A 22486-nucleotide genomic window follows, 5' to 3' on the forward strand; every position below is an offset into this window, starting at 1 on the left:
TTGGGGCCAGAGGGTGGTTATGTGGTAGCTTTTCTCCAAAGTGGCCATTGTTAATTTCTTCCTTGCCATTCAGAGGTGGAGTCTATTGCTCTCCTCCTTTTGAATCTAGGCTGGCTTTAGTGACTTGCTTGACCAATTGAATGCCACTTTCTAAGACTTCTGAGGCTACGTTATAAGAAGCCTTGCAGCTTCTGCCTATGCCTTTTGGAATATTTGCACTCAGAACCCAGCCACCATGCTGTAAGAGGCCCAAGCCAGATGGAGAGGACACATGTAGGCACTGGTTGATAGCCCCGGTGAGCTACTAACAAATAGCATGAACTAGCTGTAGCCATATGAGTGAGTAAAGGAAGTTGGACAGTCCAGCCCTAGCATACAGCACCTGGAGAAGAACTGGGGTCTCAGACAAATAGCTCCTGTTGAGACATCCTAGCCATCTTCATCTATTCAAGTCATCCCATCTGAGGTCCCAGACATTGTGGATCAGAAACCTGCTATCTCTGCTATGCCCTGATAGAATTTGTGGCCCACAAAATCGTGAGAAAAATAAAATGATTATTGTTTATACCACTGAGTTTTGGGGTAGTTTTTTATGTAGTAATAGATGACTGTAACATCATTAGATTGAATATAAAAGAATTCAGCTCTATGCAGTTTATAAGAGGCATACCTAATAAAACATAAAGAATCAGATTGAAAGTAAGGTATGGAAAAACATATTCTAAAAGAAAGCTGGTATAGCTGGGCATTAGTAGGCAAAATTAACTTGAAGGCAAAAATCATTAGAATTTTAAAAATCAGTCACTAAAAATTATAAAAGGAATAATTAACTAGGAAGGGATAATAATTTCAAATCCTGTGCCCCCAATACTATGGCCTCAAAATATGTAGATAGAATATAGGAGAAAAGAATACATATACAATTATAGGAAAATTGATACATCTACAAAGCAGGACATTTTAACACATTTTTCTCAGTGATTGCAGGTCAAACAGACAAAAAATTTGAGAAGATTTGAACAGATGACCAACAAGCTTGATTTGGTGGGCCTCTACAGAGTCCTGCACATAATAGATGAGAATATACTTTCTTTTTAAGCAGTTTTTAGAAAATTGTACAAATACTGAATTCATAAAGCAAGTCTCAACAAAACCAATGAATGGGTATTTAAGCATGAGTATGTTCTCATACTCAATAAGGATTGAAATTAAACTAAAAGATTGAAATTAAACTAAAAGATGTTCTCATACTCAGTAAAGATTGAAATTAAACTAAAAGATGATCAAAATCACTATATGTTTGGAAATTTAGAGGCATGGCATACTTCTAAGTAACTCATAGGTCAAAGAAGAAATAATAGAAATCAGAAATAAAGCTAACTTGGGCGCCTGGGTGGCTCAGTTGGTTAAGCGACTGCCTTCGGCTCAGGTCATGATCCTGGAGTCCTGGGATCGAGTCCCACATCGGGCTCCCTGCTCAGCAGGGAGTCTGCTTCTCCCTCTGACCCTCCCCCCTCTCATGCTCTCTCTATCTCATTCTCTCTCTCAAATAAATAAATAAAATCTTAAAAAAAAAAAAAAAAAGAAATAAAGCTAACTTACTAAAACTGACTCAAGAAGAAATAAAAATCTGAATAGGCCTATAATCATTACATAAATTAATAAGTAAAAATGTATCGAAGGTGTACAATTTAAAAAGTTTTGGCGTAGGTATACAACTGTGAAACTGTCATCACAGTTAAGATAATCTGTCTATCACCTCTAAAGTCTTCTGCCCCTTCCAACCTAACCTCATCCCTAGGCAATTACTGAACTGCTTTATGTTACAATAGATGAGTTGGCATTTTTTTTATGAAATCATGCAGTGCATCATCTTTTGAGGCTGGGGGTTTATAGTTCTTTCACTTAGCATCATTATTTTGAGATCATCCATGCTGTTGAGTGGTCAGAGGTTCATTCCTTTTATTTCTTAGTAGTATTACATTGTGTGGCTAGACCACACTGATTTTTCAACTGCTTTCATCGATATTTGGGTTATTTCCAGTTTGGGGCTCTTAGCCGCTGTGAACATTTGTGTACAAGTGTTTGTAGACGTGCTTTTGTTCCTTTGTTAAAAAGATAGGAGTGTAATATTTAGATCATATAATTAGGTTTAACTTCTAAGAAGCTGCCAAACTGTTTTCCAAAATGGTTTTGCTATTTTACATTCCCACCGAAGTATAGGGGATTTTGAGTTCCTCCACATCCTTGGCAACACCTTGTATGGGCAGTCTTTATTTTTAGCCATTCTAGTAAGTGTATAGTACTATACAGCATATAGTTGAGTTTTGCTTTATTAATGCAAATGACATTCTCTGTCTTTCAACTGACTATATTTAAAGTGATTATTGATATGGTTAGGTTTAAACCTACTGTCTTGCTATTTGTTTTCTATTTACCCCATCTGTTCTAGTTTTATTTTTCCTTTCTTTCTGTCTTATTTTGGGTTAATTACCATTCACTCATATTTCTTTGTTAGCATATTTGTTTTATTTTGTTTTAATGGTTGCTTTAGGATTTGTAGTACACATCTTCAGCTTATCATAGTTTGCCTTTAAATGTTATACCACTTTACCTATAGTATAAAAAATTTATAATAAACTGAAAAAAGAAGTTTACAATAGTTCTTAGACAATAGAAGAAGTATTCCCCTCTCTTCCCTCTCAGATTTTGTGCTATTTTTGTCATATATTTTCTCCCTTGATTATGAACCCCACACCATCTTGTGATTATTTTTATATCAACAGTAAACTTAGAGATTTACATAATAAGAAAAAAAAATCTTACACAAATACCCATGTAGTTATTCATTCTGGTGCTCTTTACTCTTTGTGCAGATTCAGATTTTCATCTGGTATTATCCTTCTCAAAAGGTTTATTTCAACATTTCTTCTAGTGCAGGCCTACTGGTAATGAGTTCTTTCCTGTATCTGAAAATGTCTTTTATTTCACCTTTGTTTTTGAAACATTTTTTCCTCAGTATAGAATTGTAGGTTGACCGTTTTTGCTTTTGCATCCCCTTAAAGCTGTTGCTTCACTGTTGACTTGCATTGTTTCTGATGAGAAAAATGCTGTCATCCTTATCTTTGTTCCTCTATATATAGTGTGTCTTTTTTTCTGGCTGCTTTTAATATTGTCTTTTTATCAGTGGTTTGAACAATTTGATTATGTTATTGATGTAGTTTTTCTTGTGTTCTTCTTGGAGGTTCATTGAACATCTTGAACCTATGGGTTTATTGTTTTTTTTTTTTTTTTATCAAATTTGGAAAAAAATTTTTTCCCAATTTTTTTAAACTTTTTTTTTTTAAGAGTTTATTTATTTATTTGGCAGAGAGAGAGAGAGAGAGCACAAGCAGAGGGAGAAGCAGGCTCCCTGAGGAGCAGGGCATCTGATGCAGGGTTCAGTCCTGGGACCCTGGGATCATGACCTGAGCTGGAGGCAGTCGCTTAGCCAACTGAGCCACCCAGGCACCCCTCCAATTGTTTTTTAAAATACTTTTCTGTCCTTGGGGCGCCTGGGTGGCTCAGATGGTTAAGCGTCTGCCTTCGGCTCAGGTCATGATCCCAGGGTTCTGGGATCGAGTCCTGCATCAGGCTCCCTGCTAGGCGGGGAGCCTGCTTCTCCCTCTGCCTCTGCCTCTCTCTCTCTCTCTGACTTTCATGAATAAATAAATAAAACATTAAAAAAAAAAATACTTTTCTGTCCTTATTCCCTCTCCTTTAAGAAACTCAAATTACAAATATATTAGGCAGCTTAAAGTGTTCCCACAACTCACTGATGGTCTTTTTTCCCCTTTTTCCTCTGGTTCATTTTGGACAGTTTCTTTTGTTGTGTCTTCAAATTCACTCATCTCTTATTTGGTTCTGTCTAGTTTGCTGTTAATCTTTTTTTTTTTTTTTTTAAGATTATTTATTTATTTATTTATTTGAGGGAAAGAGAGAGAGACAGAGAAACAGCATGAGAGGGGAGAGGGTCAGAGGGAGAAGCAGGCTCCCCACTGAGCCGGGAGCCCGATGTGGGACTCGATCCCAGGACTCCGGGATCATGACCTGAGCCGAAGGCAGTTGCTTAACCAACTGAGCCACCCAGGTGCCCTAGGTTGCTATTAATCTTATGCAGTGTATTTTTCATCTAAGACATTGTACATTTAATCTCTAGAAGTTTGATTTAGATTTTTTTTTAGATCCCCTATGTTTCCATTTATTTTTTTTTGAAAATGGAATACAGGTATTGTAACTTTTAATGCCTATGTCTACTAATTCTGACATCTGTGTCAATTTTGTATAAGTTTAGCTGATTCTCCTCTTTATGTGTCATATTTTCCTGTTTCTTTGTGTGTCTTTTAAATTTGTTTGGATTCTAAGCATTGTGAATTTTACCGTGTGGGTACGGGATCTTTTTCTTTTTCTTTGTTTTCTATCACACCTAAGTTATCATTACTATTTGACCCTTCTTGGTCTCCCATTTAGGATTTGTTAGGTTGGGCCAGAGCAGTTTTCCATCTAAGGTAATTTTTCCCCACACGCTTCTGAATACTCTACCCAGTGCTCTGTAAATTGGGGGCTTTTCCATTCTGATTGGTATTCCTGAATGCCATTCAAGAGTAAGCATTATTCCTGTTTTATTTGAGTGACAGTGGTCCCTTACATGCAATCACTGGTCAGTGTTTTGCTGAATACTTGAGGGGCACCCACCACATATTTCCAGAAGGCTCTCTGTGCAGCCTTCTCTTCTCCAGCACTCTGTCCTGCAAACTGTATCTGCCTTGGTCTCCCCACCGACTCTCAGCTCCATCTCCTCAACTAAGATAGTCTGCTGGACTCTACTGGGTTCCTTCTCCCTGAGCTGTGCCCTGGAAATGGTCTCAAGGTAGTAAGCTGAGGCATTCATAGAACTCATTTCACTTGTTTCCTGTCTCTCAGGGATCACTATCCTTTCATTCACTGCCTGAGCCGTGTCTTCAAAACCATTGTTTCATATATTTTGTCTGTTTTTGTTTGTTTGATTCAGGCAGGCAGGTGAATGTTGTACCTCTTACTCCTTATTGGCTGGAAATGGAAGTCCCCTATTTTCTTTATTTTTTATTTTTAAACATTTTTAATTTAAATTCAATTAATTAACATATAATGTATTATTGATTTCAGAGGTACAGGACTGTGCTTCATTGGTCTTTTTTTTTTTTAATCAGTCTTATATAATACCCAGTGCTCATTATAACACATACCCTCCTTAATGTCCATCACCCAGTTACCCCATCCCTCCACCCCTCTCCCATCTAGCAACTCTCAGTTTGTTTCCTATGATTAAGAGTCTCTTATGGTTTGTCTCCTTCTCTTGTTTTGTCTTGTTTTATTTTTTCCTCTCTTCCCCTATGATCCTCTGTTTTGTTTCTCAAATTCCACATATCAATGAGATCATATGATAATTGTCCTTTTCTGATTAGGAATTCCCCTATTTTCTATACTTTTTATGTACTTAAAATGTATTGTGATAAATACATAAACCAAACAAGTATATTTGTCAAAGGTAAAGTAGTGATTAGATTTTTCCAGACTCCAGTTAAACTTGACTTTTTTCTCCTCAAACATTTTGAGAGACTAAAGTTTTATATTTTAGGTAGTTCCTTTTTCTTTTCTTTTCTTTTTTTTTTTTTTAGATTTTTATTTATTTATTTGAGAGAGAGCATGAAAGAGAGAGAGCACATGAGCAGGGGGAGGGGCAGAGGGAGAGGGAGAAGCAGGGGTCGATCCCAGGACCCTGAGATCATGACCTGAGCTGAAGGCAGACGCTTAACCTACTGAGCCACCCAGGCATCCCATTCCTTTTGCTTTGATTCTAGTAGAGTTCAGTGATTATCTTTTTTAAATTTATTTTTTAGGGCGCCTGGGTGGCTCAGTTGGTTAAGCGACTGCCTTCGGCTCAGGTCATGATCCTGGAGTCCCGGGATCGAGTCCCGCATCGGGCTCACTGCTCGGCAGGGAGTCTGCTTCTCCCTCTGATCCTCCTCCCTCTCATGCTCTCTGTCTCTCATTCTCTCTCTCTCTCTCAAATAAATAAATAAAATCTTAAAAAAATAAATAAATTTATTTATTTTTTATTTTTATTTATTTTTATTTTTTTTAGTAATCTCTACACCCGACATGGGGCTTGAACTCATGACCAGGAGATCAAGAGTTTCATACTCTTCCAAATGAGCAAATGAGCTGGCCAGGCACCCCCAGTGATTATCTTTAAAACAAAGAGGTTTATTATGTTCTATTATTGTATGAATAGAGCAATACTTCTTTTACTACAGGGCCTGAGGCCTGAACTCAGTATTGCTATCTTGTTTCATATTAGCTTCCAAGTAGCATCAGGTGGTCATTTTTTACTTTAAAACCAGTCTACTAATCTGGTCTGATTTGATCTTGTGACCTCAGGAAAGAACCCTCCCAGGAACAGAATAAAGAAACACATTATATCTGAGGCTTTAAAAAACAAAATGAAGATCCAAATATTAAAATCATTTTAATATCTTTAAACCCTGCTACAATGGAGTCATTTAAAAAAAAAAAGGAAGCACTGTCCTCTAGCCTAGTTAATGAATTATTTAATTTGAATACTATTTTATTATAAATAATTGATTTCCAAGATTTCCTGAAGTAGGAAGACTGTGTACTAGTTGAATAGTTTAAGGGAAGTGATAAGGATGTGAATTCTGCTGCGTGGAAGTAATAAAGGAAACAAAGATATGGGGTTGGGCTTGATTTTTGAATAGAGAGTGATTCTGAAGTTAAGATGAGCGAGTTTGTCAGTCTCCTCAGAGAAGTAAGGTCATCTGATGAGAGTGAGGAATAGGAGGACAGAAAAAGCTTGGAGTAGCTGTTTGGGGGCCATCTTGAGTCAATGTGATTTTCGCCTTTCTGGGGATGGAAATGAGGAATTCTCTTGGAGGGTTCTGGCTTGTTACTTTCACTCTTTCTCTTTTCTATGTTCAGTATGTAATTGTTGATTAATTGAAAAGAAATGGGAATGAAATTTTTTTTTAAGATTTATTTATTTATTTTATTTATTTATTTTTTTTTAAAGATTTTATTCATTTATTTGAGACAGAGAGAATGAGAGACAGAGAGCATGAGAGGGAGGAGGGTCAGAGGGAGAAGCAGACTCCCTGCCGAGCAGGGAGCCCGATGCGGGACTTGATTCGGGGACTCCAGGATCATGACCTGAGCCAAAGGCAGTCGCTTAACCAACTGAGCCACCCAGGCGCCCCTATTTTTATTTTTTTAAAAGATTTAATTTATTTATTTGACAGAGAGAGACACAGCAAGAGAGGGAACACAAGCAGGGGGAGAGGGAGAGGGAGAAGCAGGCTTCCCGCTGAGCAGGGAGCCCAATGCAGGACTTGATCCCAGGACTCTGGAATCATGACCTGAGTTAAAGGCAGACGCTTAACGACTGAGCCACCCAGGCGCCCTGGGAATGAAATTTTTTTTAAAGAATTTTTTTTCAAAGCAGGAAAGTGTATCGAGAAATGAAAAAACCTTCAAATCATTAGTTTCTGGAGCTTTATTTTTGGCCAACTGGAATAGTACAGTTTTTATTGTATCAATTTATAGCTCTAGGAAGGTGGACAAATTTCAGATTTTTTCTACAATATTTTTATAAAAGTGAAATCTAGTTAAGATTTGCCTTGGAGTATAAAAGATTAGAAGACATGATACAGAAGGGTCCAAGGCTGCTCAGGAGTTCGTGAGGATGGGATAGCCAACTCTAGGTGTTTACATGTATATGTATGTTTGTAAGTATGTATTTGTAGCCAGCATCAACTGTTTAGAGCTGCAGTCTTCTCTTTCTCTCCCATCTGTTTCCTCCCTGATGTGTGTATTGTATATATTTATTTACAGCAGGCATCCGCTATGTTCTTTTCTTTTTCTCCTATATGTGGCCTCCATGAGTCATTCTTTCAAGAGCACCCAAATTTATTGAATTGACTTAAACTTCCAATTTTTTTTTGGAGAATTGGGCAGAGATCGGTACATAGAGATTCCTAATGGAGAATCCATAAGGCGAGGAAGTGATGAGCTCTGTGTGTTCTGAGATGACCAGCTTTCCTACCCTGACCAGGAAGGAGTATTTTGCCAAAGTCTTTTCGTGGTGTCAGGGAACTGGAATTGAGGACTCTTAACTTCCAGCCTTGGCAAGTCTTAATGGAAAGGAAAAAAGATCACACAAAAAAGAACTTAGGTCCCTCAACTTAGTGCCAACTTCCCTTCAAAGAGAAATGTTCTTAACTTTGTAGAATCCATGTGATTAAAATTCTTCATATCTTTCTACAGTTGTGAGCAATAATTTCTCTCTTTAAACCAGGACATCCCAGCGCCTGGGTGACTCAGTTGGTTAAGCGACTGCTTTCAGCTCAGGTCATGACCCCAGGGTCCTGGGATCAAGTCCCGCGTCGGGCTCCCTGTTCAGCGGAGAGTCTGCTTCTCCCTCAACAACTCACCTCTGCTCGTGATCTCTCTCTCTCTCGGATAAATAAATAAAATCTTAAAAAAAAAACAAAACAAAAAACCAGGGCATCCCCCCAATAAATTTTAGGCGTATCAAACCAACTAGTTTTAAAGATTTTTTTCTTTAAAGATTTTATTTATGTATTTATTTGACAGAGAGACACAGTGAGAGAGGGAACACAAGCAGGGGGAGTGGGAGAGGGAGAAGCAGACTCCCCACAGAACAAGGAGCCTCATGTGGGACTTGATCCCAGGACTCTGGGATCATGACCTCAGCCAAAGGCAGATGCTTAACCGACTGAGCCACCCAAGCATCCCTCAAACCAACTAGTTTTAGAGCAAATACCCTTTGTGGGGTGAAAATGAAAGAATTGAGTCTCCGTAATGTAAAATGGAGTAGTAATGTGAGGTGATGTAGTGACAGACATAATTAGATGGAGTTGTGTGTGTTCTAGAGCAGTAGCTCTCAAACTTCTTGGTCTCAGGACTCTTTTACATTCTTAACAATTTGAGGATCCCAAAGAGTTTTTGTGTATGTGGGTTATAGCTATCAATATTTACTGTATTAGGAATTAAAATGGAGAACTTAAATTTATTTATAATAACAATAATAAACATGTTACTATTTCTTTGAAAGTGAGGAAATTTTAAAAATATTTATGTATTTTATTTGAAAATAATAAGCCCATTACATGTCAACATAAATAACCATATGAAAAATAACTATATTTTTTTCAAAACAAAACATTTCATGGGAAGAACGGCATTGTTTTGTATTTTTGCAAATCTCTCTTATATCTGGCTTTATTAAAAACAGCTAGAATTTCATATCTGCTTTTGCATTCAGTCTGGTGCATTGCCACACATCATGTATCTTGTGGAAAACTCTACTGTACACTTATGAGATAATGAGAATAAAAAACACAAATATCATCTTAGTCTTATCACAAAAATACTTGTGATCTCAAGCACCCCCTGAAAGTGTCTCATTATATTCAGGGGTTTTTGAAACACTGTTCCCTAACTATTTATGTGTGGGGGAAAAAGAAACACAAGAGTTTTCTCCATTGAGGGGCACTTGGGTGGCTCAGTCAGTTAAGCAGCTGCCTTTGGCTCAGGTCATGATCTCAGGGTCCTGGGATTTGAGCCCTGCACCAGGCTTCTTGTTCAGCGGGGAGTCTGCTCTCCACACCCGCCTCCCCCCCACCCCACCCCGCCCGTGCTCTCTCTCTCCTCTCTCAAATAAATAAATATAGTTGTTTAAAAAAAAGTTTTCTCCATTGAATAAAACAAAATTTTCCATGTGTTTAATCAGTACTGACTGTTTAACCTATTAATTAAGCAGTATAACATTCAGACTCCAGAATTGAAGTGGGTGTTACAGTCGAAACCTCCAAGCACTGAACTGGGAGTCAATCCCAGTTCATGTGCTTTTTAAAAGTAGTTGTTTAGTGTTTTTGCAGGTTATTGTTAACCAGTGGGAGAAGAAAATTGAGCCAGATCCATGGGGAAGAACTAAAGAATTTTAGAGATTAAAAATGACCTTTAAAGATAATCTAGTCATAAAATTTTAGACTTTCAGATTTGAAAAGTGCCTGAGAGTTCATCTAATCCAATCCTTAAGCTTTTGAATAATTACAACTAGTACTTGTGATGTATAGGCTAAGTACTTTATATACAGTCCCTCTCTTTCTCACCATTTTGATTTTTACTGTTTCTTTTTAAAGTTTTTGTAATAGAAAATGTCAAACATATACCCCATTACCTACCTTCAGCAATTGTTAATAATGGCCAAATGTTTCATGTATACCTCTACCCACTCTACCCACTCCCCTGAATTATTGGATGCAAGTTCTAGACATTTTACAGTTTTACCTATATACATTTTTATTTATATCTCTAAAAGATAAGGGTTTTAAATAAATAACCACAGTTCCATTATCACACTAAAAACATTAACAATAATTCTTTAATAGTATCAAAACCGCATGGTTTGCATTTCTGATTGTGTCATTCATATATATATATATATATGTTTGTTTGGTTTTTTTCCAGTGTGTTTGGGATACAAGTAAATTTTGTTCAGTGCAGTTGGTTGATTTGTCACTTAAAACTCTTCTGTCTCTTTTTCTTTCTCTTCTCTAATTTTTTGTTACAGAAACTGCGTCATTTGTCTTGTCAAGTTTCCTTGAGTCTGATTTTTGCTGATTGTATCTCTATGATGTCTTTTAATGTGTTCCTTTGTCCTCTGCATTTCCTGTAAATTGGTACTTAGATTTAGAAGTTTGCTCAGACTTCTTCAGAGTGGTGATACTTTCATCAGCAAGTGTATAATGTCTTTCTTTTTGTGATGTCAGTAGCTATTGATGATTTTTACTTAGGTCCATTAAATCATTAAGAGTTGCAAAATGATGATATTCCGACCTATCATTATTTTTATACTTCTATAAAAAAAGAAAACTTCCCCTTATCTAGTATTTAATTACCCTGTAGTTCACTTGGGAAAGTCAGGATGAATGCTCAGTTCTTCCCTTTTATTTATCAATTTTCAAAATAATGAATTGGATCACAGCATTATCCAATGGTGACTGATTGGGGTCTCTTTTGTTTTGTTTTTGGTATCATTATGAAATCCTAGATTTTAAATATATATATTATTATATATAAAATATATTTAATATATTTATAAGTTTATATATTATAAATTTTATTAATAAATTTTATAAATTTACTTATATATTTTTATAAATATATAAAGATATATATTAAATATATATTAATTTTTTAAAGTAAACTCTATTCCACACATGGGGCTTGAATTCACAGTCCCCAGATCAAGAGTCCACATGCTCTACTGACTGAGCCAGCCAGGCATCCCTAATATTCTTTAATATATTTCAGTCTGTTGCTGCTACCACACATTATTCCTCTTCTGGTGATTTTACATATTTGTTTCTTCTAAAAGATTAAGATTGAAGATCAGGACATGTCTTAGTCTTCTTTGTGTCCCTGATGCCTAGTGCATGACTTTCAATAAATATTTGTCAAATGAATGAACGTTCTGAGCAGCATTTAAAAATATGAGTTCATTTTAGCGGCATGACAGAGGAACAGTGTTCAAGTATGACATCCTTGCTTATCTGAAAAAAGATGATATAACAGTGAAAAATATTTTGGGCGACTGTGAAAGAAAAAGGTGTTTTTAAAAAGTGAATGTTATTTAATTGCTACTTGTTAGCAGATACGGAGTGGTTTAATCTATTGTTTCCAGTGAATTTTTTCATTGTATTTTTGTTCAAAGGAATAAATAAGAATCTTTGTTTTTCCTTTTCTAGCTATAAGCAACAATTAACTGACCAACCCACCCAGGCGTTTCTTCTATAAGTAACATTTAAAAGCATCCTCTCTCCTCCCCATTCTTTTTTCCCTTAATATAAATGGCAAAGAACATTCACATCACAAACATGTTCCCCACGAGTTTATCCATTTGTTTTACAACCTCCCCAAATTACAAGAAAGTAAAGCAGAACTAACTTTTTAAGTACTCACAATATTCTATTCATATCATTTATTCTTATCACAACCTTATTATGTAGGTAAGATTATTATCATCCTCCCCATTTTATAGGTGAAGTAATTGAGACACAGACAGTAAGCAACTTGCCCAAGGTCACACAACTAGTGAATGTTAGAGCCAGGATTCAAATTATGCATTCTTTGTCCAGAGCCTTTGCTGTTAAATTGCCTTTAGTGACTTTACCACAGACTCTTTTGCAGGATGGAATGGTGTTCATAAAAGGATTTTATGGTCATATAATAAAATTACTCATTTAGTGTCACAAAATCTGTCATTTTATAACAGTAAGTAATTATGGCTAAGCCAGTATTTTTTTTTTTTTAGATGAAACTTTATTCCCAGAAACATGAATTCTATTTTTTTCCCTAGGTCATCATTTTGTAGGTTATATTAAGGCAAATAAATATGAACTGTTAAAGAATAAGTTCTTATTATCCTCTGTGAAAAAATTAGAATTCACAGAATTTTCAAATCTTAAACATTTTTAGGAACAGTGCTTGTAAAATAATTTGTTAGCCATTACTTTCCCTGTGATTAGGTGATTATAACTTGCTTTGTGTGGGTACTAAGCATTCATAGCATTCTCATACATGAGCCCCGAAGAGGCACTTGTTCTAGTTTCTTCACTCTCCTTGCTTCCTTCATTATCATGAATTTATGCATGATAAAGAGAAAATATCCCATAAGCACTATAATAATCTGTAATTGTCACAGCTGAGGCTGTAGCATATATAATAGAATTTACTGGTTGCGCAAAATTTCCTGCTGACTGCTATATGTCACTCCTTCTCTCCCACTCAATAAGATTGAATGTAATATGAGAATGAAAGTGACATTAGTAGGGAAAACTTTGCATCTAATTTAGTTGCTTCATAAAAAGGTGCTTAAGTGTTTTTAGAAATAAGTGTATTTGGGACGCTGTTACAACTTGGCTTCTAGATTGAGAAACATTACTCTTAAAAGCATATTGCTTAGCCACTTTTCTTCAAATTGATATAGCAAAGACATCTAGTAGCATTCTTTTTCCCCCCTATCTTTGAAACTTTAGTTTTGGGAAGCTCAGTTTTAATGGTTGAGGAAAAGGAATTTTTTAAAAAGGAAACCAAGAGGGCGCCTGGGTGGCTCAGTCGTTAAGCGTCTGCCTTCAGCTCAGGTCATGATCCCAGGGTCCTGGGATCGAGTCCCACATCAGGCTCCCTGCTCAGCAGGAAGCTTGCTTCTCCCTCTCCCACTCCCCCTGCTTGTGTTCCTGCTCTCGCTATCTCTCTCTCCGTCAAATAAATAAATAAAATCTTAAAAATAAATAAATAAATAAAAAGGAAACCAAGAAATAACAATGCTACATTTATTATAAGTAGTATTCTGCTGATTCCCCAAGACCAAGAGATAAAAAATATTCTTATAACACATGAAAGTTATATGCAAATATATGTGTGTCCCTTCAACTAATATCACTATCTGGATATGGCTTTGAAAATGTTCTAATAGAAGCCATGAATTGATTATAACCACAGAATAAAACTTACCTGAGGGAATCTAACACACAAAAATTTTTTCAAACAGAAAAACAATAAAAGCAGCAACAACAAATTAAATTCTTATAGGTCAGGGCTTAACATGTTGAAGTCATTCAAATATTTATAGCAATTGTCCCTTAACTATTGAAATGTAGTATAATCCCAGGAAAGAGGTGGCCTAGTATGAATTTATGTGTGGTATTGAGAATAAGGACTCAGGGCGCCTGGGTGGCTCAGATGGTTAAGCGTCTGCCTTCGGCTCAGGTCATGATCCCGGGGTCCTGGGATCGAGTCCCGCATCGGGCTCTCTGCTCCTTGGGAGCCTGCTTCTCCCTCTGCCTCTCTCTCTCTCTCTCTGTCTCTCATGAATAAATAAATAAAAATCTTAAAAAAAAAAAAAGAATAAGGACTCAGATATGATTTGTTCTTTTATTTTTTATTGTTAAGTAGTCTCCACACCCAATGTGGGGCTCAAACTCACAACCCCAAGATCAAGAGTCACGTGTTCCACCAACTGAGCCAGCCAGTCGCCCCAGATATGATTTGTTCTAAACTAAGAAATTCATTTTAGAGACTGTAAATTCACTTTTAGGAGCTTATTTCATAGTCAGTGTGATTATTCATTTATTTGTTATGAAAAGTGCTTTATCCCATTTGGCTTATTCAGTAGTAGTGGAGAAGGATTGTTTAGATTGATGTTCATAATATTTCTCTTTGTATGGATCTAACCAGTTATTCTGTAGGACAAATAACATTAATTCAGCTCTTCTTTATTCTGACTGGTATAATCTAGCTGGCATTCCAATATATGTTTAGTTGATAGGATAATTAATTACTTCGTGTGCCCATGATAAATGTTATTTATTTGGATACATTTGCCTTTCCTATTTTTTTCATAATTGGTTTGACTGCATTTCTAAAATCTGCTCATTAGAGTGACAGCCAAAAAAGCCCCACATGTCTGAGGAAGTGCCAGGAAAGTGTTAACACTCCAATTTCCCTAATCCTCATCCCTTAGTTTTAGCAGTCACTGAAATCAGATGAGTTAGACTCTCAAGAGGCTGGTAATCTGTTTAGGACTATTCTAGCGGAGGGAATTAACCTTTGAGTATCTTTTATGTATCAAGGGCTTAACAGTGTGTTAACTCATTTAATTCTTAGAATTCTGTGAGGTAGATGGTACACCAATTTTACAGGTAAGATATTGAGACTAGTTATCAATTTACCCTAAGTCGTACACACCTTATGTAGAAAAACTGTCATTTGAACCCATCTTAGTCTCCAAATACCTCTTTCTACTACACCATACATACATCTATGTCCACTACACCACTATATCATCTGAACATGCTGTCTTCTGTTAGTAAATATTTCAATGAATTGGGGCAGATAATGGGATTAGTAGACATACCAAGGAGATTGCAAAGATATATAATGTGTAGGAAATCACAAGACTGTAAGATAACATAGACTTTTAGATCTACCACCTAACATGTGCATCTTGGGCAAGTGATATATTGCCTTTCTTGCAGTTTCCCTGTGTGTAAAATAAGGATATCTGTTCTACCTTCCCAATGAGGTGTTGAGAGAGAGGGAGGGAGAGAGAGGAATGTGTGTGTGTGTGTGTGTGTGTGTAAGCTTCAAAAATCATGAAACTTGACAAATGTAAAGGATTCTGTATTATGATTATAGAGAGTCCTGTAGCTTGGTGGATTGGTATCACTCTTCTAACTAAGGAACAATTAGTTGATCTTGGCCATTGGAACTCAAAGAAGTAGCATCTGTCAATCACAGTCATTTCTTGGAAGGAAGAATTGAAAAATGCACAGCAGTTATTCTCCTTGACCTCTTTCTCTGAAAGGGAATTTGATTAGGCAAGCTGGTTTCATAATAGAGTAGAGCTTCTCTCTTCTCTCCAGGGAGTTGAAGCTGAGCAGCCAGACTTGTTCTGTGAAGCTAGAGCAATCCGGTTTTAAAGGATTTAACTAAATTTATTGTGATTAAGGTTTTATGAGGGATGTACATTGCAGAGCAGCAGCTTTAAAAATGTTACATATGAGTCAGTCTATATCCCTAGGTTGAGAACAGAAGACTACAACTTGTTTAAGCTAGGGGAATATTCCTCAGCAATTCTATAGCATCTTGAAGAGAAACTTAGATTCTGAAAGCAGAAATAGAGGCAGTATGGGACCAGTTGTATGGACTGTAGAATTGAGTCCTCATCTAGGCATTATTTGCTATTTCTTTAGACCTTTCTTAGTGGGCAGACTTGTGGGCTTTTTCCGTTATATAGAGAAAGAAAATTAAAACACAACTCTCAACACATAATAAACACATAATAAATATATGAATGTTTAATAAAAACAACTATAGAATCATGCCAATTATGTCTTTATTTTTTTATCTTTTTTTTTTTTTTTAAGATTTTATTTATTTATTTGACAGAGAGAGAGATAGCGAGAGCAGGAACACAAGCAGGGGGAGTGGGAGAAGGAGAAGCAGGCTTCCCGCGGAGCAGGGAGCCCTATGTGAGGCTCGATCCCAGGACCCTGGGATCATGACCTGAGCCGAAGGCAGACGCTTAACGACTGAGCCACCCAGGCGCCCCCAATTATGTCTTTAAGATGAAGGCAGTGAATGGCCAGAGAAATGAGTTTCTGTAATTACAGGCATCCCTGGAGGGTTACCACATGCCCTGGTAGAACTCAGATTGTCTCTAACTAGGAATATCTTGCTCTCTCATTTTTCCCAACAGTTGCTGGCCCTGCTGGGGGTTTGTATATATGCAGAGTTAGAGCCACTGGTTGAAGTAATTAGGCCAAAGTCAAGACAAAAACAGATCAGTCATTTTTTTCTAAAAAAGACTTTCTACATTCCTACTGTTGCCTTTATTTGTTAAATTGGTTTTGGAAAAATACATAGCTGATTTAAGACCTTGGAATCTTAGTACCTCAGGCCAGTCTCTTGGTTCTGCTGCTTCAGTCTTGCCTCTTCCAGTATGTGTTATTTAAAGAATCTGATTGGAGACCTGGAAATGTGGTTACAAGAGTCTTGTTTTGGGGGAATCATTTAGTATTACTCAAAACAGTTACTTTTTTAAAGTAAGAAGTCAAGGAAATAATAGGAAGAGGAGAGGAGAGGCTGCATATAGGGAGCCAATGAGGAACCGCTGTATAGGAACCATCAACTATAGACTTCCTTTCCAATTAAGTACTTTCTCAAAAGATTAGAAACATCTAGGGAAGAAAAATAAAATTATTTTTGGTGCCATGTTGGCTTTCACTAGATTTAAATATTTTGGCTTTCTAGGGAGACATGCACTTGATAGAGAGTAAATGTCTGGGGTTTATTAAAATGGAAAGATTGGGATGCTTATACCTACATTTTACATGATCTGAAAGGTGAAATAGAAATTTCAGGATCTTCTGATAATAGGTGGTTTAGAATAATACTTAAAAGAAATGGTTTCTGAAAACAGCCTTATAAAGACAAATGTGTATTTTCATATTAAACTTGCTAAGTTAGAGTCTTTACTCTTGCCTGGTGAGTTAGAGTTTTTAGAGGCTTTAGTTTATGTTTTTCTTTCTAAGATTTAGTGTAAGATATGGCAACCTTGCTGAAGTAGGTAGCCAACTTATCAAACTGTATATGTATTGTATGCCTAGCACAATGTATGACTGTGAGTAAGATCGTTGGGGATATGACAGGAAAGGATTGTAGAGAAGTGTCTGTTTCAAATAGAGGGAGCTTCTAGAAGACATCACTGTTCATTTATTCCATCTAGAAATTCTTTGTACTAAATATATCCTCTGGGTAGTGATAGTGGCAGAAGTTGCCTGTGAGTCCTTTGCACTTAGTATGCTTTATTTTGAAAATGAGTTTCATCTGGGGCTCCTGAGTAGCTCAGTCGGTTAAGTGTCCAACTCTTGGTTTTGGCTCAGGTCATGATCTCAGGGTTGTGGGATTGAGCCCCATGGTGGTCTCTGAGCTCAGTGCAGAGTCTGCTTCAGATTCTTTCTCTCTCTCTGCACCTCCCTGCCCACGCTCTCTCTCTCTCAAATGAGTAAATAAAATCTTTAAAAAAAAATAAGTTTTCCTCTAAAACCTGGCAGAGTTGTATATACTACTGAAATTAGAGATGCTGAAAAAGTGTAGGACAGAGCAACCCCAAAGAGAAACTCCTGTGAGGAGCTTTGAAAAGCTAGTGAATGCTGGGCACTGAGTGCTTGGGTGGCAGAAGCGTCAGGAGTTGAGATAGGAAGTTTACAATGCCTTTCCCTGAGGCCTAATAGAAATAGCCTTCTTTGTCCTGCATGCTGCTAGAAATTGTCTTGTAGCTCTAGACTAGTGGCCCAGAAATTACAACCACCATTCTGTTTCTACCATTTGCAGTACATAAAAGATACTTTTTCTTGTTTATAAAATGAGAAAAATCTTTGAGAAGGATATTTTTTGTGAGCGAAGGTAAATAGTATTTGATAAGGTAATTTGGAGCTCTCAGCAAAACCATTACCATTACCTCCCAGTTTATATAATCAAGTAGCTAGGGAATAGTAGAGAAGAAGGCCTGAGGTTTAATTTGAGAGGAAAGATACTAACCTAATTGAGATTAAATGATCAGAAAATATTCCTGTTCTATTGGCAAGAGAAGAGAAATCTTGATTTATTCTAGTCAATAAAGTAGGTTCATACTCTATAGGGAATGGAGTATCCAATGACCAGCTTTTCTATTTTCTGATCCCTTAGTGAAACCTCATTTAGGAAATAGGAGGTAGCCTGGTTATTACTGTTGAACTAGGGGGAAAAATCACTTTGTCTTATCTAAGTTAACTAAATATTTCAAGGTAAAGACATGATAGTTTAAATTTCCATTGCAACTCAAATTTTGCTACTCTAGTTTTGGTTAGAAACTGTCTCCACCTACTGGCCACAATTCACCTGACATTTCATAAAGACCCTTGATTTTTGTTTTTTCCTGAAACATGGAAATATGATAGCTATGGAAGGTACCTAGGTAGGGTTGCAGTGACTAAATGCTCTACCTTTAGGTAGACTTTCCTAAAACTCCTAGATGAGTTTGGAGAATTGTTACTAAAGGTTGCTTGGGGGATAGTTGAAGAGAAGGACCAAATTAAAGAGATGAACTCTTCTAAGTGGCATATTTGCAATAGTGTGTTTGATATCTGCCACTTTGCCAATTTAATTAAGACTAATTTACCTGTAAAACTGTTTAAGCTTGTTAATTCTAATTGACTATGGTCATCATTTTCCAAGTTGCTGTTGGTTCAAACTCTTGTGCCCATTCGGGAATAATTGTCAACGTCATCACTGAATTACACTATAAAATAAGACTTTTTTGGGGTCAGGGGTCAGACTTGTTTTGGTAAAATGTCAAAGAGTAACTATTTAAGGCTTTGCAGGCCACACAGTCTTGTTGTAACTACTTAGCTCTGCTGTTGTAGCAAAAAAAGTAGCCATAGACAATACATAAATAAATGAGTGTTTGGGTTTTTTTTTTTTTTTTTTCTACTAATAAACATTATTTATGGAACTGAAATTTGAATTTTCTATAATTTCTATGTGCTATTATAAATATATATATAATATGTGTATATATATATTTTTAAGTAGGCTCCCTGTCCAGCATGGAACCCAACGTGGGGCTTGAACTCATGACCCTGAGATCAAGACCTGAGCCAGATCAAGAGTCGGACACTTAACCGACTGAGCCACCCAGGTGTTCCCATGTGCCATGATATATTAAGTTTTTTTAAAAACTGGGTTTTTTTTTTTAAGATTTTATTTATTTGTTTGACAGAGAGCACAAGCAGAGGGAGCGGCAGAGGGAGAGGGAGAAACAGGCTCCCCACTGAGCAGGGAACCTGATGCTTTAAATATTTATTTATTTAGGAGAGAGGGAGCACGAGCAGGAGGGGCAGAAGGAGAGGGAGAGAGAATCTCAAGCAGACTCCACGCTGAGTGTGGAGCTGGTCCTGGGGCTCAATCTCATGACCATGAGATCACAACCTGAGCCGAAACCAAGAGTCATACATTAAACCAACTGTGCCGTCCAGGCACCCCTTAAAAAACCTTTTTAAAATGTAGAAACCGGGGCATCTGGGTGGCTCAGTCGGTTAAGCATCTGCCTTTGGCTCAGGTCATGATCCCAGGGTCCTGGGATCAAGCCCCAGGTCGGGGGGCGGGGTGGGGGGGGCGCGTCCCTTATCAGCAGGGAGTCTGCTTCTCCCTCTCCCTCTGCTCCTCCCCCTGCCTCCCTCCCTCTCTTTGTCTCTCTCAAATAAATAAATAAAACCTTAAAAAAAAATAAAATGTAGAAACCATTCTTAGTTTGTGAGCTCTACCAAAATAGGCAATGTGCCAAATTGGTCTGCGGACTATAGTTTGCTGACCTGTGCTTTATATTCAGAAACATTAAAAAATCCACTGATTAGTTCTCATATCCCAAGGAGGTGATAGTCTAGAAGAGAATTTCCCAACTTGTAGGGGTAATTTCAGGCTTTTATGACTTGTCAGGAGAGTGTTGGACCTGTTCGCCATTGTCACCAACCACATAGTGTAGAAGTACACAACTTTGTTTATATAGAACATGATTCTTTATCCACACATATGGATCTGTTCTGGTTTTGTTGTATTTCTACAGTTTAGATCATTTAAATCCAAAACATTGGAATGACTTTTCTAAAGGATGTTTTAGCACATAATTGTATATACAGGAGAAGAGTCTTTGTGTGAGTTTAAAAGCCAGAAACATTCAGATTAATGGAATTATTCTAAAGTTATTTCAAAAAATAAACCATTACTATAATAATTTTATTGTAGTGAGAGGCATGTGGTGTATGGGTTGCACGATATGGGCAGGCTGGTGTGGATCATTACAGACAGTTTCAGTGATGTTCTATTGTCATGTAATGGTTCTCAGTCTGCTACATTTTGGGAGATAAATATTTTAAAGCATTGAGTTACAAATACTAATTGTTAAAAATGGCTGATCATTTCAGTTAGTCACCTGTAAATACCTCCAACCCTTTTGGCTCTCGTCCTCCACCAGTTCCCAAATTCCTGGATTACTCCTATAGTCTGCCTTCTCTCTTTCTGTCTGCCTATGTGACTGAGTGCTATGAAGTTATAGAATTGCTGCCTCTCTAAATTCATGTCTCTAAACTCTAACCTCACTTTTTGCTAACAGGAAAGAGTTAACCGATTAGGATAGTATAAAGAGGTCAAGTTTCCAGAAGTATAGTTGAGGTCAAAGATAACAGAAGGGAAGATGGAGTAAATATAATGGAAAAAAAAACACAGTGAGAGACTTCTAAAAAGATGAGCAGTTGTCATCAGAGTTAAGATATCATAGTTCATTGATTTTAGGAGTTGTTGGGTTTTTTCCATTTTGACATCTCTGAAGTTGAGATGTCAGTTTAATTGGTAACATTTTTTCTTATTGGTATGTGAAATAATGGTGAGTCTTCCAACTTAGTCTTTCTAAGATGACATCTTAGATTTGTTGAAATACAGTATTTAAATTGTAGATTCCAGAAGTATAGCAGTTACAGGTACTGACAAGGTTACTAGGGTATGGCCATTGGAGAAGGTATAAAAGGAATTTAGGTCAAGCATCTGATTGGATATTTGCTGAAGAACTTTGAAGATGGAGTCACAAGCTAGTTGTGAGAATTTTTAGCCAATGAGATGCCTGGAGGTAACTAACAGGTGACAGCACAAAGAGAGGTAGATAAGAACAGCTTTACATTTAGGCCATTCTTCCTATTCATCCTACCTTCAGGTTTCAAATGCCAGTTTCTTAAGAGATCTTCCATTGTATCCCCTTCCCTCAATACTAAATTAAGTTCTCCTCTTATACTGTCTACTGTCATAATATCCTGTACTTTTTCTTTTTCTTTTTTTTTTTTTTAAGATTTTATTTATTTATTTGACAGGGAGAAACACAGCGAGAGAGGGAACACAAGCCAGGGGAGGGGGAGAGGGAGAAGCAGGCTTCCCGCTGAGCAGGGAGCCCGATGTGGGGCTCGATCCCAGGACCCTGGGATCATGACCTGAGCTGAAGGCAGACGCTTAACGACTGAGCCACCAGGTGCCCCCCCTGTACTTTTTCTTTTATGATTCTTTATTATTTCTAATTATTGATTTTATTGTGGGATTATGTTGTGCCTCTTTTCCACTTGACTGTAAACTCATTGACTGTAATTATTTTTTTTAAGTTTTTTTTTTTTAGTAATCTCAGCACCCAATGTGGGGCTCGAACTCATGACTCCGAGATCAAGAGTCGCATGCTCTTCTGACTGAGCCAGCCAGGTGCCCCTCATTGACTGTAGTTATTATGTATAGTGCTAGCACATTCTAGGTACTGATTTGTATTTGCTGAATAAGTGAAATAGAGACAATGAAGCTGCTTGTGACTAAGTGTATACTCTGCAATAGTGTTCTAGAAGCCCCACTGACAGTATTGAGAACATTTTACTAAATTTGACTCTTTTTGGTAGTTTATTTGTTGTATTTTTAAGCTTTATTTGTTTTCTCTGAAACTTGGGTTCCTCATTTGTTAGATTAAGATACTAGTATCTGCCTGAAAGGGTTATGGTAATCATTAAATGAGGTAAAATATGGAAAGCACAAAATACAGCATCTTCCACATAGTCGATGCTCAGTAACTGACAGGCTGAAAATAGCCATCTTGATTTTTTTCCTTCTGAAAATTTTCAAATTTACATCTCTTACATCTCACCTGGCCTATTGTAGCTGACACCTGACTGATTTCCTTCCTTCCTTCCTTCCTTCCTTCCTTCCTTCCTTCCTTCCTTCCTTCCTTCCTTCCTTCCTTCCT

General features: G+C 37.0%; 1 protein-coding gene across 5 annotated transcripts in view; it reads left to right on the forward strand.

Moving 5' to 3' along the window:
- AHCYL2 (adenosylhomocysteinase like 2) overlaps window positions 1-22486 on the forward strand; it is a 164589-nt gene that overhangs the window by 37327 nt on the left and 104776 nt on the right. The gene's annotated exons all lie outside the window — the stretch shown is intronic.

This window comes from Mirounga leonina, unplaced genomic scaffold (assembly GCF_011800145.1).
Source record: "Mirounga leonina isolate KUSES-001 unplaced genomic scaffold, KU_Mleo_1.0 Mir_174, whole genome shotgun sequence".
Taxonomy (NCBI): domain Eukaryota; kingdom Metazoa; phylum Chordata; class Mammalia; order Carnivora; family Phocidae; genus Mirounga; species Mirounga leonina.